The 16,131-nt window shown below is 40.5% G+C and overlaps 1 protein-coding gene across 7 annotated transcripts in view; it reads left to right on the top strand.

Annotated features, from left to right (window-relative positions):
- The window catches only part of GULP1 (GULP PTB domain containing engulfment adaptor 1), a 294,443-nt gene that overhangs the window by 24,620 nt on the left and 253,692 nt on the right, over positions 1 to 16,131 (top strand). For 4 of the 7 annotated variants that reach the window (XM_050916434.1, XM_050916427.1, XM_050916431.1 and 1 more), the window contains one exon: positions 14,997 to 15,093. The exons of the other annotated variants lie outside the window; for them this stretch is intronic. The gene's annotated coding sequence lies outside the window, so the exon portion shown is untranslated. The remainder of the gene's footprint in view (positions 1 to 14,996; positions 15,094 to 16,131) is intronic. 7 annotated transcript variants of the gene reach the window in all.

Below are 16,131 nucleotides of genomic sequence, written 5' to 3'. Positions count from 1 at the left end.
ATTCAACAGCTGTAATTTAACTAGAACATATCTTTCAGAAAAATGTGCAGTCGTGATTTAAAATTTTTCAGTAATGGAGAATCAATCACAACTCTTGATAAATTGTTTCAGTAGTTAATTACCCTCAAAGGACCTTTTGCAATTGACATTTATTACAGGTTGGATAGAGAATGTGTCTCTATCGGAGTGCAAAGGAAACTGGAGGAAAGCTGTTACAGTGAGTCTTGACTGCTGAGTTTAAATCTACTGTTTAAACATGGGTCTGCTCTGAAAAGGGACTATAAAAATGGCATTGTGGGGTTCCATGCTTATTTTATTTCATTTCCCTTAACAAATATGTTGAGTTTATAAATAAAAAATATTTCTTTAAACAGTCATCCCTGCAAGCCCAAACTGTGTTCTGAAAGGGAAGCTGGGTTCATTATTTCGCTTATGTCTTCACTGTTAGTAAATGTTCTGATGGTTAAATGTTTGTCCTTGGTTACACCTGTACAACCAGGACTGTTGTCCTTGGGATTTCACAGGTGTGACTGATTGAATGATAATGCTCAAGAAGGACTAGAATCCAGTTCTTACCTCCTAAGCTGTACTGAGTTTGCAGTACTAATGGAAGTAACTAGTCTGTTTATCATAAAAGTAAGTACAGTAACTCGTCACTTAACGTCATCCTGGTTAACGTTGTTTCGTCGTTACGTTGCTGATCATTTAGAGAACATGCTTGTTTAAAGTTGCGCAATGCTCCCTTATACCATTGTTTGGCAGCCACCTGCTTTGTCCACTGCTTGCAGGAAGAGTAGCCCATTGGAGCTAGCTGGTGGGGGCTTGGAACCAGGGTGGGCCAGCAACCCCCCTATCAGCTTCCCTAAGTTCCCTGTGCAGCAGCTGCTCAGCAGGCTATCAATTGTTGGGCAGTTCAGTTGTCCCTCCCCCCACTGCCATGTGCTGCTCCTGCCCTCTGCCTTGGAGCTGCTCCCCAGAGCCTCCTGCTTGCTGTTTGGGGGTGGGGGAAAGAAGGGTGCTAAAGTCAGGGTGTCCCCCTCCCCCCTGCTCCTTTATTCCATCTCCAAAGAGTGGGGGGGCGGGGGACACGACAGGGCTCAGGACAGAGTAGGGTGACCAGATGTCCCAATATTATAGGGACAGTCCTGATTTTTGTGTCTTTTTCCTATATAGGCTCCTATTACTTCCCTCCCACCCTCATCTAAATTTTTCACATTTGCTGTCTGGTCACCCTGGGACAGAGGGAGCTTGCTGGCAGCAGCTGCTGTCTCAACTTGCTGATCTACTTCAAAAGGTAGTGTGTTTAGAGTGGGGTCAGCCTACTTAAAGCGGCAATGCTCATCTCTCTCTCTCTTTCTGTCACCAGGGCCGGCTTTAGGCTGATTCCCCGGAATCAGGCCCTGCGCCTTAGGCGCCTTTTAAATTTTTTTTACATACCTGGCGGCAGTCTGGGTCTTCAGCAGCACTTCAGCGGTGAGGGGTCCTTCACTCGCTCCAGGTCTTCAGCAGCATTTTGGCACCTGGGAGGTCTGGAGTGAGTGAAGGACCCCTCACTGCTGAAGTGCTGCTGAAGACCTGGGCCGCCGCTGGGTATTTGAATTGGACCCCGCAGTTCCTAAAGCCTGCTCTGTCTGCCATGCTGTCTCTGCTCCCTCCATTCATGCTGCTTTGTAGACTGTGAGGCTACATTAACAACAATCTGTTAACCCTTGAGGGCCCAGCTGAGTGCTAGTTCATCATTTAGCAGTAAGGCATTCCTTGGGAAATATCCCACCTTCTGACTTCAACACCTCAATCAAGCTTCACAATCATCTTTGCTCTGTACAGTATTAAATTGTTCGTTTATAAGTTTTAAACATAAGTGTATATATGTGTGTGTATATGTATGTACATATACATATATGTATATAAAATATAGTCTTTTGTCTGGTGAAAAAAAATTCCCTGAAATCTAACCCCCACATTTACATTAATTCTTATTGGGAAATTAGATTCACTTAATATTGTTTCACTTAAAATAGCATTTTTCAGGAACATAACTACAATATTAAGCAAGGAGCTACTGTAACAAAGTGGATATTCACCCACAAAAGCTCATGCTCCAATACATCTGTTAGTCTATAAGGTGCCACAGGACTCTTTGCTGCTTTTACAGATCCAGACTAACATGGCTACCCCTCTGATACTTGTAAATGGATGTAGGGATCTCTTGAATGAAGTAGTGGCGCATTTATACAGGAGGAGGAGGAGATCTTTATAAGGGCTAAGGCTATTGTTGAATTCTGCATTAAATCTCTGCAACGGGCAAGCTTTCAGGAGAAATGTGGTAATAGCATGGCACAATTACTCTTAGTTAACTCATGCAATTAACCCCAAAAAGTAATTGCGATTTTAAAAAGATTTACAGATTTAATCACACTGTTAAACAATAGAATACCAATTTAAATTTTGGATGTTTTTCTACAGTTTCATATATATTGTATTCTCCGTTGTAATTGAAATAAAAAAATGTACAAAAACAGAACAGTGTAAAACTTCAAAGCCTATGAGTCCACTCAGTCCTCCTTGTTCAGCCAATTGCTAAGACAAACAAGTATGTTTATATTTACAGGAGATAATGCTGCTCTCTTCTTAGAATCATAGAAGCTTAGGGTTGGAAGAGATCTCAGGAGGTCATCTAGTCCCAACCCCTGCTCAGAGCAGGACCAATCCCAATTAAATCATTTCATCCAGGCCATTGTCAAGCCGGCACTTTAAAACCGCTAAGGATGGAGATTCTACCACCTCCCTAGGTAACCCATTCCAGTGCTTCACCACCCTCCTAGTGAAATAGTTTTTCCTAATATCCAACCTAGACCAGATGATTGCTCCTTGTTCTATCATCTGCCACCACTGAGAACAGCCTAGCTCCATCCTCTTTGGAACCCCCCTTTAGGTAGTTGAAGGCTGCTATCAAATCCCCCCTCACTCTTCTCTTCTGCAGACTAAATAAGTCCAGCCTCCTAATAATTTTCGTTGCACTCCACTGGACTCTCTCCAATTTTTCCACGTCCTTTCTGTGGTGGGGGCCCCAAAACTGGATGCAGTACTCCAGATGTGGCCTCACCAGTGCTGAATAGAGGGGAATAATCACTTCCCTTTATCTGTTCACAATACTCCTTTTTTTAGCCGGCACTGCAAGGCATATATGTTCCAGATATGATAAACATTTGTTTGCCCCTTTGTGCTTCAGCCACCATTCCAGAGGACGTGCTTTCATGCTGATGACACTCGTTAAAAAACAATGTGTTAATTAAATTTGTGACTGAACTCCTTGGGGGAGAATTGTATGTCCCCTGCTGTTTTACCTGTATTCTGCCATATAGTTCCTGTTATAGCAGACTCTGATGATGACCCAGCATATGTTGTTCATTTTAAGAACACTTTCATTGCAGATTTGACAAAACGCAAAGAAGGTACCAATATGAGATGTCTTAAGTTACAGCAGTTGACACAAGATTTAAGAATCTCAAGTGCCTTCCAAAATCTGATTGGAACTGGGTATGGAGCACGCTTTCGGAAGTCTTAAAAGAGCAACACTCCAATGTGGAAATTACAGAACCCGAACCACCAAATAAAGAAAATGAACATGAGTCAGTCTGCACTGCTTTGGATTGTTATTGAGTAGAACCTGTCATCAGCATGGACGCTTGTCTTCTGGAAGGGTCGTTGAAGCATGAAGGGACATATGAATCTTCAGCACATCTGGCACGTAAATATCTTGCGACGCCAGCTACAACAGTGCCACGAGAAGGCCTGCTCTCACTTTCAGGTGACATTGTAAACAAGAAGCGGGCAGCATTATCTCCTGCAAACGTAAGGAAACTTGTTTGTCTGAGCGACTGGCTGAACAAGAACTAGGACTGGGTGGAATTGCAGGCTCTAAAATTTTACATAGTTTTATTTTTGAATGCAGCTTATTTTATACATAATTCTACATTTGTAAGTTCAACTTTCATGATAAAGAGATTGCACTACAATACTTGTATTAGGTGAATTGCAAAATACTATTTCTTTTGTTTTCTTACATGCAAATACTTGTAATAAAAAATAAATATAAAGTGAGCACTGTACACTTTGTATTCTGTGTTGTAATTGAAATCAATATATTTGAAAATGTAGAAAACATCGAAAAATATTTAAATAAATGGTATTCTATTGTTGTTTAACAGTGTGATTAATCACAATTAATTTTTTTAATCACTTGATAACCCTACAGGACACAGTTACCCAAGAGTAGTGAAGAATGAGCAAAGTTGCACAAAATAAAATCTCAGATTCTAAGGCAATTTCTATTAGGTACCAAATCCTATTTGCCTTGCTTACCTGAATGATCTCATTGAAACCATTGAATATTTTGAGATTTCCAGAAAGAGGTACCTAAAACATACCTCTAGAAACTTTCAGAAGTAGATTTACTTGTGTGAAATTAAGTTACAAGACACTAAGAACCACAGAAACATTGACTTGCAGAGCTAAGAAAAAGTTAGGATTTGTTTTGCAAAGAAATGAACAGAAAATCATTTAACAGAACAATGAATTGAATAAATCATTTATTGTGCACTAATCTCTGAAGGTCTTAGTTTATTTTTGTAGTGCCGTGTCTAGAAACTTGAGAATGGAATAAATTGGTTAATTAAATAATTGCCTGCATTGCATTTGATTAAACAAGTGTAAATTAAAATGTATGATGTGCACGACTTTGTCAATGTAGACATAGCTTCAAAAAACTTTAAAACATTACAGAAAGATGAACCTATTTAAGTAATAACTAAACATGCATCAAAGCAATAATATGTGTTTAAGAGGGTTGCAGTATTATTAGAAATCACACCAGAACATCTCTGGAATTTTTAATAAATGTTTAGTGAATTCTTTACTAGATTTGTACTGGTCTTGGATTTATTCCTTCATTGATTAATGCTTATAGGAGTACGTTTTTATTCTGCTATGACCCTTTCCTTTTATTAATGCATGTGCTCTGCATTTCAGCTCTTTAATTAGCTTTCTCTTTTGAGTTGGGAATGAAGAATGTTTGTTGACAGCTTATTATAAATGCCCATAATCATTAATTTATTCATTAATCATAACAAAGATACCTATTGTTTTTAGGGCCTTTTTTTGGCTATTCACTTAGATTTTACATATCTGGTATTAGAGCTAGTTGAGATGGGATGGAATTTTTACAAAATAATTCCAAATTCCCCCCCCTCACCTCCATTTCTAATTGAATACTTTTGGTGAAATTGCCTGACTAACTTTTTAAGATATGTCTGCTTTATTTTCATCCATAAATTTCAAAGTCTTGACAAACATTAATTCTCTACTATGAAATCTGAAGTGATATTTGAAAATAGAGCAGAACTCACCATCAAATCAGACCTATTCTTCCATGATGTGAAGATAATGTGATACACTGGGTATGGCTGCACAACTTCCCCCTCCCCCCACCTCCAAAAAAGCTGTGTTCTTAAATGGGGTTAAAATAGCAAATACATGGCAAAGTAAAGGACTAGAGTCCTACATTTCCCAAAATGGATTCTTAAGGTGCCCTATTTACCTAGACCTGTGCATTAGGTGTAAAATCCTATCCCAGTTGAAGTCAGTGGGAGTTTTGCCTTTGATTTCACTGGGAGTCATGATTGATCTACTCAAGTTTTCTCTCTTTTTCTTCTTTCTTCCAAAAATGAACAAATGAACTTGTTAGAAAAATTCTGCTTTCGCCCCAGAGCTAAGTTCACCTCATTTTGGAATTGATATTCCATTCCCTGGGAATATCACAGCAGGGCCCAAACTGCGCATATAATGGAAACTCAATTGTATGCTTAACTAGGGAAAGGCTTCTGCCACTCCATTAATTAAAGCAAAGTCACCAAAGAGCTGGTCTGATTTACATTTTGAGCCTGGGTTTCACTGGTCACTATTTGCTAAACACATGCTTTTTTTCCCATGACAACAATTGTGCTGTGATTTTTTTCCTCCTTACATCTTTATTACCAAACTGTTAAGAAACTTGTTTGAGACTATGAATGATAAAATTAAATATATTAGTGGAAACTCGTGGGAAAGATTACTGTAATTTATTATCCATTGGATTGGAGCAAAAGTGAGTTATACTGAGAATGTGATTTTTTTTAATGCTACTTTACAGAAGTAATGTAACATTTATGAATCCTGGAGGGTTTAAATACTTAGCGTGTTTTATGAAGAAGCATTTTGAATTTATGGTGATCTTTTCCTCAGTGATAAGAAAGGCTAGTGTCCCAGAGAAAACAGTCCCACTGTGTATAATTTTGAAGCTGGTTTAGCAATAAGTATTGAACTTGGGGGATCCTATAGTTCTAATCTCTCAAGTACCAGTAGGTCTTACTATAAAGATTTATGATTTATAGAGTTAGGGCCAAATGTGCTTAGAATAGGTTTTTATCCATTTTTCAAACTTAAAGGGAAAAATAAGCATTAAAATAGACATAAATCTCTAACAGAGATAGTCAGAACAATGAGGGCGGTGTTGTATATGTAGAATGAATACAGTGCATGAATTCTTGACTAGCCAGGGGCTAGGAATAACAAGAACATCATCATATTGAGAACTCAACTGGCAGTACAGTATCCTGCTTTCCTACTATGCCAACTCAGTCTTTTATAGTTGGTTTTATGTGGTTTGGGGATATTTAAAACTCCCATATTGTACCTATGAGAAGATATGTGCGTAATTCCACTGAGTACTGGAACTAGATGAAGGAAACTAATTTTTGTGTGAGAAAATGTATGAATTGTCCCGGCATGAACTTACTGTTGCACTAAATGGATTAAGGGCATTAATATAACAAATACAGATGCCTGTGGCATCAAAAGAAGTAACAGGCACAAAGTCAGTTTCCCCAAAGGAATGGAAAATCTGAAACTTTGCAGGTGACACATTCAGTCTTCAAAAGCGTTTTAAGCTGTTAAGATCCTTTATAAACCACGTAACTACATCCATTTGAATTTTAAACTAGTTTTTTTTTTACTTGTAATAGAAAACAAATGTTTTTAAATTGTTTATATATATATAGTTATAAAACTAAAAGAATTTTAAGGGGTGGTGGTGTACACATGCCTACTGCAGCCCTCATTTCTGGGTAGACATCATATTGCTTATCAATTAACTAGTCATGTACACCCATAGCTAGGGCCCTACCAAATTCACGATCCATTTTGTTCAATTTCATGGTCATAGGATTTTAAAAATCTTAAATTTCATGATTTCAGCTATTTAAATTTGAAATTTCATGGTGTTATAATTATAGGGATTCTGACCCAAAAAGGAGTTGTGTGGGGGGCGGCGGGGGGGAAGAGGGCAAGGCTATTGCAGGGGAGGTTGCAGTACTGCTACCCTCACTTCTGTACTGCTGCTGGTGATGGCGCAGCCTTCAGAGCTGAGCAGCTGGAGAGCGACGGCTGCTGGCTGGGATCCCAGCTCTGAAGGCAGAGCCACCACCACTAGCAGCGCAGAAGTAAGAATAGGATGGTGTGGTATTGCCACACTTACTTCTACGCTGCTGCCTGCAAAGCTGGGCCCTCAGTCAGCAGTCACGACTCTCTGGCCACCCAACTCTGAAGGCAGCAGCGCAGAAATAAGGGTGGCCTGGTATGATATTGCCACACGTACTTCTGTGCTGCTGCTGCTGCTGGCAGGTGCTGCCTCAGATCTGGGCACCTGACCAACAGCCACCACTCTCCGGCCGCCCAGCACTGAAGGCAGCACAGAAGGAACAGGAGTGGGAGTACATGAAGATGGGTTGGGTCTGTTAGTTGTGTAGCTTGCATGCAATGTGGAGATTTAAAAAGGGTTCCTTTAAAAGGCAAAGTATCAAATTATCAATTAGGAAGCATGTATTCTTTGTAAATCCATGGAAAATTATCTGCATTGAATAGGGTAGTAAGGGTGCAGTATGATGAATTATGTGGATAAATGCCATCAAGTTCCAAGGCGGATCTAGACTGATCAGGGTCTAGGGGCCCAGGAATGCACCCATTCTGTTCTGTTTCCTACAGCTTTGCCTACCTGCGGCATCGTTTATGAAACCTCTATAGATCATCTTTTGTAATGGAAGCTTCCTGAGAAATTTTTAGGAAAAATCAATATAAAGTTGACAATAAGGATGTTACAGCTCGAAGTCCATTCACTAACAATATTGCTATACAAATAACATATGCATAAAATCAAACCTAGTGTACTGTGTGTTGTCTTTGTCATGAAGAGTTCAGTATTGACTGTGAAACTTCCACTGTTTTATATGTTGTAGAAGAAGCGAGGTCTATGTGGAACAAGTTAGATAATTCCATTGAGTTGTATTGTCAGGGTAATACTTGGCTTGTAAGCTCTTTGGAACAGAGGCTGTCTTGTTTTGTTTGCACAGTGCCTAGCACAACAGGGTCCTAGTTCATGATTGGGGCTCCTACGTGCTACTATAATACAAATAATTTATAATAATAACAGGTTCCCTATGAAGGACCACATTTGATAACCTGAGGTTTTAAAGTGCCCTCCTTTTATATAACACTGAACAAACAAACCATGCTGTAAAAAAACCAATGTTTTATGTTTGTTTGTCCTAAATTAAAGGAAAATGAAGTAAGGCTTGAGGACAGAGCTGGGCATCTAGAGGTGGAAAGCACATTGCCTGAAGATTCTGTCAGCTCTGGGCATACTCCAGCTCAGAGGTGAGCTGGAATTTCCCTATAATTGCAGCTCTAGGCGACTGTGGGCTGTGCTGCGTCTGGGCACCTGAATGTAGAACAGGAAAATTGTATTTTCTATGCCCTCAGCGACATCACTGCAAGGTCCACGCAGTGTAGGGGAGAAAGCTGCCTGATTCATATGCAGAGAGAACAACAGGATCTGGACTGGAAGGGGGAGTAGACTGGGACAAGGAACCACTAGCTAGGAAGGAAGAGAAATTGGTGTGGGAGGCTGGCAGAGGGAGAAGGAAGCTGGGACTGGCTGAGAGCTGGGGTGGGGAACATGGGACAGATGGGGCTAGGAGACTCAAACTGGGATTGGGATCCGGTGAGGGAAATGGAGAGGGGGAATTAGGATCCAGTAGGTGTGGAGGATTCTAAAGTTGGATGCGGTGCCAGGGGAGACTGTGACTAGCTGATCAGGAAGAATAGAACTGAGAATCCGTGGGGTGGAGGGAGGGATACAAATGTGATAAGGGGGACAGTTACTACTGGTTGCTCAAAGACACTGGGAGAACTGGGACTGGGTTGCTCAGGGAGCCAAGGAGGCACACTGAGATTGGATGAGGAGCCTGTGGGGGCTGGCAATGTGAGTGTGGGGAGTGGAGGCCAGTGTGGGGAAGCAAGAAAAATATTGGAAGGGACAAGGCATAAGAGGCCGCACTGGTAGGGATAGGCAGAAGAGTACGTGTCCACTGGAGCTCACTGCCCTGCCTGTGCCATGATGGTTCTAGGCCAGTGGTTCCCAAACTGGGATTTGTGAACCCCTGGGGGATTACCAAATGTTACAGGGGGTTCTCGGGAAAAAATTCCCTAATGGCAGATAGAGCTCTCCATAGGGATCTTGGGCAGCATGGGGTCAGAGCCCAGAGCCTTGGGGACTGCCAAGAGCTAAGCAGATCAAAGCGAGCATATCTATCACACTGAGGAGATTTAAACTTCAAGACTCCTTATAAGAAATGGAAAGGGAGGTGGATATTTTTTGCTGTTTTTAAAATTAAATAGGCTGCTAGTGTTGTTTTTAAATTATTATGAAGAACAAGTTTAAGCTTTGTTGTAATGTGTGTTGTTGCTCAAGACCTGAATGCTTGTGTAGGAGGAACTCTTTGAGTTGGCTTCTTAAATACCTACATGCTATTTCACATCTGATACTCGTTGATGAAACATAGGAGTCAGAGGCACCAGTACGGGGGGGGGGCAATGAGGGTCATGTGCTGCCCCTGTGTTGGCACACCCCTCCGCGGGTCCCTCCCCTTTCAAAAGAGATATAAGCTACAAAAGTGAGATCTTGGAAGAGTTGCCATTTTCATAATGTAATAAAAATACTGTAATGATAACTAATAATAAATAGTGTGTAGTAGGCATGTCATAAGAACAAATTTTATATTTCCAAGATCACTGCTTTTATGATTTATGTTGAGGTAAGGGAGAAAATCCCTGGAAATATTCATTTTTAGGAAGGGGTTCATGAGACTTGACATTTTAGTGAAAGGGGTTTGCAGGTTGTTAAAGTTTGGGAACCACTGTTCTAGGCGATACTAGTCAAGTAACTTAAACATACTCTTCTCAGGTGATCACTTGTGTCTTATTTGTTTTCTAGATATCTGACTTCAGACCTTGGGGTCTGATTTGCAGAAGTGCTGAGCACTCATGACTTAAGTCAATGGGAGCTGTGCTTTGAAAATATAAAGTGCTAAATAATGCTAAGTACTCTGAAAAATCAGATCCTAGGCATCTGAAACTGAGCAGCCAAAATTCGTGGATACTTTTGACCTAAACATTTCTTTGAATGAATTCCCCATCTGTAAAATCGGAATAATACCAGTCCCTCACTTCAGAGGGGTGTTGTGAAGATAGATTACTTATGGAGCACTCTCATGATAATTAAACTTGGAAAGATTAGGTTTTTATCTGTAAATGTTGGTAAACGTCAATTTCACCGTATGCACACAAACCGATGAAAAAATATTTTCCTAGACAATAGAAATTTACAGAGAGGAAAAGTAAGAAAAATGCTGCTTGAGAACTTATTAGAGTTTGTTTCATGACATTTAATTTTTATATTTTGTTGTGATGTTGGCAGTTTGTATTTTAACAGTTTGATAAAGTTTTATTTTTTTGAATCTCAATTTCTACTGTCATTTGGTAATTATTGTCTGATTTCCCCATAACTTCCCACACCTGTGAACATTTAAATTGATAACAATTGCTTTAAAAACAAAGATCAATATTATCCACAGAAATTTATAAAAAGAAATAAAAATCAGATTCTGTTACATTTATCCATAGTGCTGAGCACTATAGAAAAGCCCATAAGGAAGTTAATAATTATCATCAGAGCAGGGTTTGGATAGTGTGCAGTAAATAAGGCATGGAGCCAATGAGGAGAATTAATATAATATTGAATAGCCGCACTGTCCTTTTGGTATGCTGAATGAGACTGTTTCTGTGGAAAAGAGTGTCCTAATATAATTAGACTGTCTCATAAAGCATAATTAGACTGTATCATAAAGCATATACACATGGGAGCCATATTAAAGTTGCACAGCGAACCTTAAATCTGGCATTTCTTAACTTTTGAGTGCTTGACTTTGTAACCTGAATAATCCTTTTTAGTGTAGTTTTTGTGTAGGTAATGTAATATACACTGTGTATGATACATAGACTATATACCGTTGCATGTGTGTATTTGTGTTTGTGTATTAATAAATACACACTATGTTTACTCAGTGCAACTACTCCCATGAGTGTAGAGTTACTCATAAAGACTTGAAGAATCAGGACCATAAACTATAAAGGTACATTGTGTCATCTCCTCAAACAGCCATGCTGGAAATGTTAAATGAGTGCTCTCTCTTTTTCTGGCCTGTTCATCACAGTGATGACAGGATTTGGCTGGTTTCAGAAGGAAGTTAGGGAGCTAGTCAAATTGCTCCTAAGACACTATTTTCTTGCCGACACCTTGTCAGAGTGGCAGCAGTATATTTCTTTCAGTCTGAGGTGAAGCAACTTTTGTCACTTACTGGAAAGGGAAGGAGAAGAAATAAAACCTAATGTATATTTAAAGGAATTCTTGTGTATCTCTGCTGTTGCCAAATCCCTGTGGAATTATTTTATATTTGATTAGCACCACCTCCTCTGCAAGAATGAGTGTTGATGCAAACTAGAAGTATAAGAATTACGTAAGAAAAAAGGTCTCACTGAATTAATAAATATATCTAGCTATATAGATAGATTTGCTTGTAAATTGCTGCTTTTAAACATTTTGAATACATATCGCTGTTGCAGCATTCCCTTTTAAAAACCAGAATAAATGTCTTATCTCTAAATTATGGGGATTAAATTGTGATTAATGGCTTTGTCATTATATTTGACAGTGAACGTATTTTTAGCGGAAGAACCCTTTGTGACATCGCTTATGTTTTTATTTACAAAATGCTTAGCCATGAGTTAAACAACCCATTGGCCCCGTAGGAAGACTTGGAGCTTGCTCTTGCAGCCCATACTCATCCCAATAGTTCTATTTATTTCAGAGGGGCTGTTCTTGTGAGTAAGAACAGCAGACTTAGACTCCACATTGTACTTACATTTATTTTTAAATAGCATGTTCTATGGCTAATGCTGGTTTTTTTTTTCAGTGAAGCAAAATTAGATATGTTGGTTGGAGAAGGGAGGTTGGAGAGGACATTCTCATAGTACTGAGTGCTATGGGGGATTCTCAGCAGCAGCCCTCAGAGGCCGCTCGAGTTTATGCTGAGGACTGTTTCATCCACTATTAGCAACTAGGAATCCAGACAGTACACGGACGGTGTAAAACCACACCTTTTCCCTCTTCTGGGACCTGGCCTTTGTCTCCTGTGCTGTCTCTCTCAGGAGGTGCACCACAGAATCTAGCCTAGGTCTTCTGATAACTAAACTGAAGTGTATATATAGGGGAATGGAGAGAGATGGACATACTGAAAATGGGGAATGGCTCCCATTTTCCCTGCTTTCAAAGTGCACTTCATCCCCATTGCAACAGCCAGCCTTGTTCACACAGTATTTCCCACTTTGAGGTGTCCATGTGGAGGCCAGCAACTCTTCCATTGAAATCAGTGGAAGTTTTGTTGTTGATTTCAGTTAGAATGGAATCAGGCCCACAATGTTGTTTTCGGTAATAACTGGCTGCCTATGGACATAGTTATGGACTCTGCCCAACTAAGAATGCATTGATCCCCTAAAACGGGGAGAGTACGCACGTGTGAGGGGTGAGAGGAGGCTGTTGTTCCTAGCCGAAATGCAGCCAGGAGAGAAATGTTAAAGGAATGGTCTCCGAAATGGTCTTGAACTGATTTGGGCTGTGAATCCATGGCCTTCTGTGATTGCTCCAGAAGCAAGTGTGCTGTTGAACAGGCCAGATGCTCTCATTATACCATCATAACATCAGGAGATATTCCTAGTACTCTATACACACAAGCTGCACTAAACCATTATTAAGGCTCCAGCAGCGGGGGAAGGACTTCTGCAGTGGAGAGGAAGCAGAGAAAGACTCCTGTGGCGGGGGGCTGCCAGAGCCTTTCCCTGCTGCAATGAAAAACCTCAGCAGCAGGGAAAGGCTCTGGCAGAGGAGAGGCCCCAGCAGCTCCCCACTGTTGAGCCTTTTCCCTCTGCCTTCCTCCACCAGTCTTTCTCTGACACATGTAGCTCCACACCACATTGTGAATGCATCCCGCTTTTCACTGTAGTGTGTAGCCAAGCTACCCTATTTGCTGCAGTCCCATGTTGTGCAGTGTAAATGTAGCCTAAAGCACTACTTTACCTATGCCTTTATTACTGTAATCATTTAACACAGAGAAATCATTGCCAGCTGTGATGTAAATTTTTAATTCTCTGCATTAAACAAATTCAGGCTTATAATAGTTTAAATTCCAGCAAGGTTAGAAATAAAAGTCATAATGACTCTGATGTATTGTCTTGCCAAGATCCTAAAGTGCTCAACCTAGTGTGCTGACACCCCTTAGAGAGAGAGAGCATTCACTTCACCCATTCCCAGTTTACAGATGCTTCTGGGATGGATCACAACCTTTATGTTGTCAAACTGATGGTATGAAGAATGGTTAGGGCCTGATCCAAAGCCTGTTGAAGTAAGTGGAAAGTTCCCATTTACATGAATGGGTTTTGGATCAAGCCCATGTGGGGGGAGAGAATATACCTACCCATGCTGAATTTAGCCAAAAATACAGCAACTAATATTACTGTTTGTTCTTGCAAAAGATATAAATGGGATTTTTATTCTAAAAGAAGAAATGTCAGAGATATGGTACATTACATATTGTGTGATTTACATAGCAAGGTCCTCATCCAAGGCCCCCTGAAGTCATTGGGTATCTCTCTATGAACTTCAGTGGGTGTTGGGTCAGGACTGTAGGGACCCATTCTTCACCCTGACTCTTATTAATTAGTAATGAACTCCATCAGAATTCCTGTTGCAATCAGTATGAGGAAGTATGGCAGAAATGGTCTCTTAATTCCTGTAACTGAAGTTGTATAAATAATAAAATCAAACAGAGAGGCAGTTTGTTAAAATAGTGACTTGTTACATCATAGAAATGTTAGTAGTTCGCCATTAATTTAGCTGCTGTCATGGCTACCTTTTAAAACCATCAGCTTCAAGTCAGCAAAGGTCATGTCTTTTAAGTGCTGCTATAGTGTCCTTTCAGATGGTCATGCTCATGGGGCTCCTTTGCACACCACTCATCCTTATTGGTGTCTGTCACAAGCTATATCCACAGTCACATCTTCTGGATGAGATGTCTCCATGTTAACCATTAAGAATGTCAGTCATTCTCAGCAGTCAGAGCCTTGCTAACTGAAGAGCAACCTCCCTTTCTGAAATTTTGCCACCTAAGATAACTTTTTAAATAATGTCCTTATTTTCTCTTCTCTAAATAGATTCCTGTGGCTCCCTTCCCCCAGTACTGGCTCTTCCCAGGGTCAGAGCAAAGTGCAACTGCTGGCCACAAGGTCAGCCCAAATATTCAGACATTCATAAGAAAACTATGCACCAGCAGGATTACATAATGTTCAAAATATGACGCACACATGGACTTGCTGTATCATATTTCTCTTAGAACATTGGTTCTATTGTAGTAGTAATAAAATGAGGGATAATAACTTGGGAGGTGAGCCATGCATTCACTTTATAGTTAAGTTCTGCTATTACAGTGGCTACTGTGTGATCTTTGTTCCAGTCACAGATGCAGAGTGCAGCTTGTCTCAAAGACAGTGCCAGTAGATGAGACAGACGCTTCTTGGAATGATCCCCACTGAGCTTTGGCACTTGTAACAGTAAGTGTCTGCCTATGTATTAATTATAATGAAAGAATAAGTATGGTGCTTACTGCGCTCTTCATCCTGGCAGCCACATGTGACTTACCAATATGCTGCTAAATTTGCACCTGCACACTGCACACGACTTGCAGTTGTTGGGTCCCAGATGTTAATTTTCACAAAGGGGAATGAGATGAAAGGGGGGAAGGATAGCTCAGTGGTTTGAGCATTGGCCTGCAAAATCCAGGGTTGTGAGTTCAATCCTTGAGGAGACCATTTAGGGATCTGGGGCAAAAATCTGTTAGGGGATTGGTCCTGCTTTGAGCAGGGGGTTGGACTAGATGACCTCCTGAGGTCCCTGATATTCTATGATTTTGCCAGTTCAGTGGAATTCACGTAGGGAGTAAGGAGGCCAGAACAAAGCTGTCTTTCTCATTGAATTGGGGGGAATTTCATAGATTTATAAGCTCTTGGTCCTCATGGAAAATCCTTTTGTTCTGTGAATAGCACCTAGCATGGTAGTTCTCCAAGGGTTTGTTCCTGGAGCTCGTAGGTACTACCACAATACTAATAATAATAGAGTGTGTGGATGGTGGAAAGTAAAATATGCATTTGGGATATGTGCATCTTGTTTACAACAGCCACCGGGGAGATAAATGTGTGGGGGGCAGGTGTCTCAACTGATTGTACTAGTAAACATCCTAAAGTGCTAAATAAACTCTCTGACACAGGGATATACAGAGATCATACATTCACCACTGAAATTCTGCCACCTTCGGGGTGGAAGATATTGCTATCTGAATGGTACACATGCCTCTTTAGCAGCACTGTGAACACAACCCACTCTGCACTTTTATATTGGATGCCAGTTGAATTTTGGATTGATTTCAAAGTCCTCAACTTTGCCCTAGCCCAGTCAGAGCTTTGAAGAGATCTTATCCATTCCACTTAGTCCCATGCTCAATGGAGATGCTTCTGCTGATGAAGCCTGGGGTTCAACTCATAATATTTGGAAGCAGTGTATCCTAAATATCTGCCTGTGATTTATAAAACCCT

The sequence above is a fragment of the Gopherus flavomarginatus genome, chromosome 10 (genome assembly GCF_025201925.1).
Source record: "Gopherus flavomarginatus isolate rGopFla2 chromosome 10, rGopFla2.mat.asm, whole genome shotgun sequence".
In the NCBI taxonomy this organism is placed as follows: Eukaryota; Metazoa; Chordata; order Testudines; family Testudinidae; genus Gopherus; species Gopherus flavomarginatus.
Note: the sequence above shows the minus strand (reverse complement) of the source record. Positions and strands in the feature narration are given on the sequence as shown.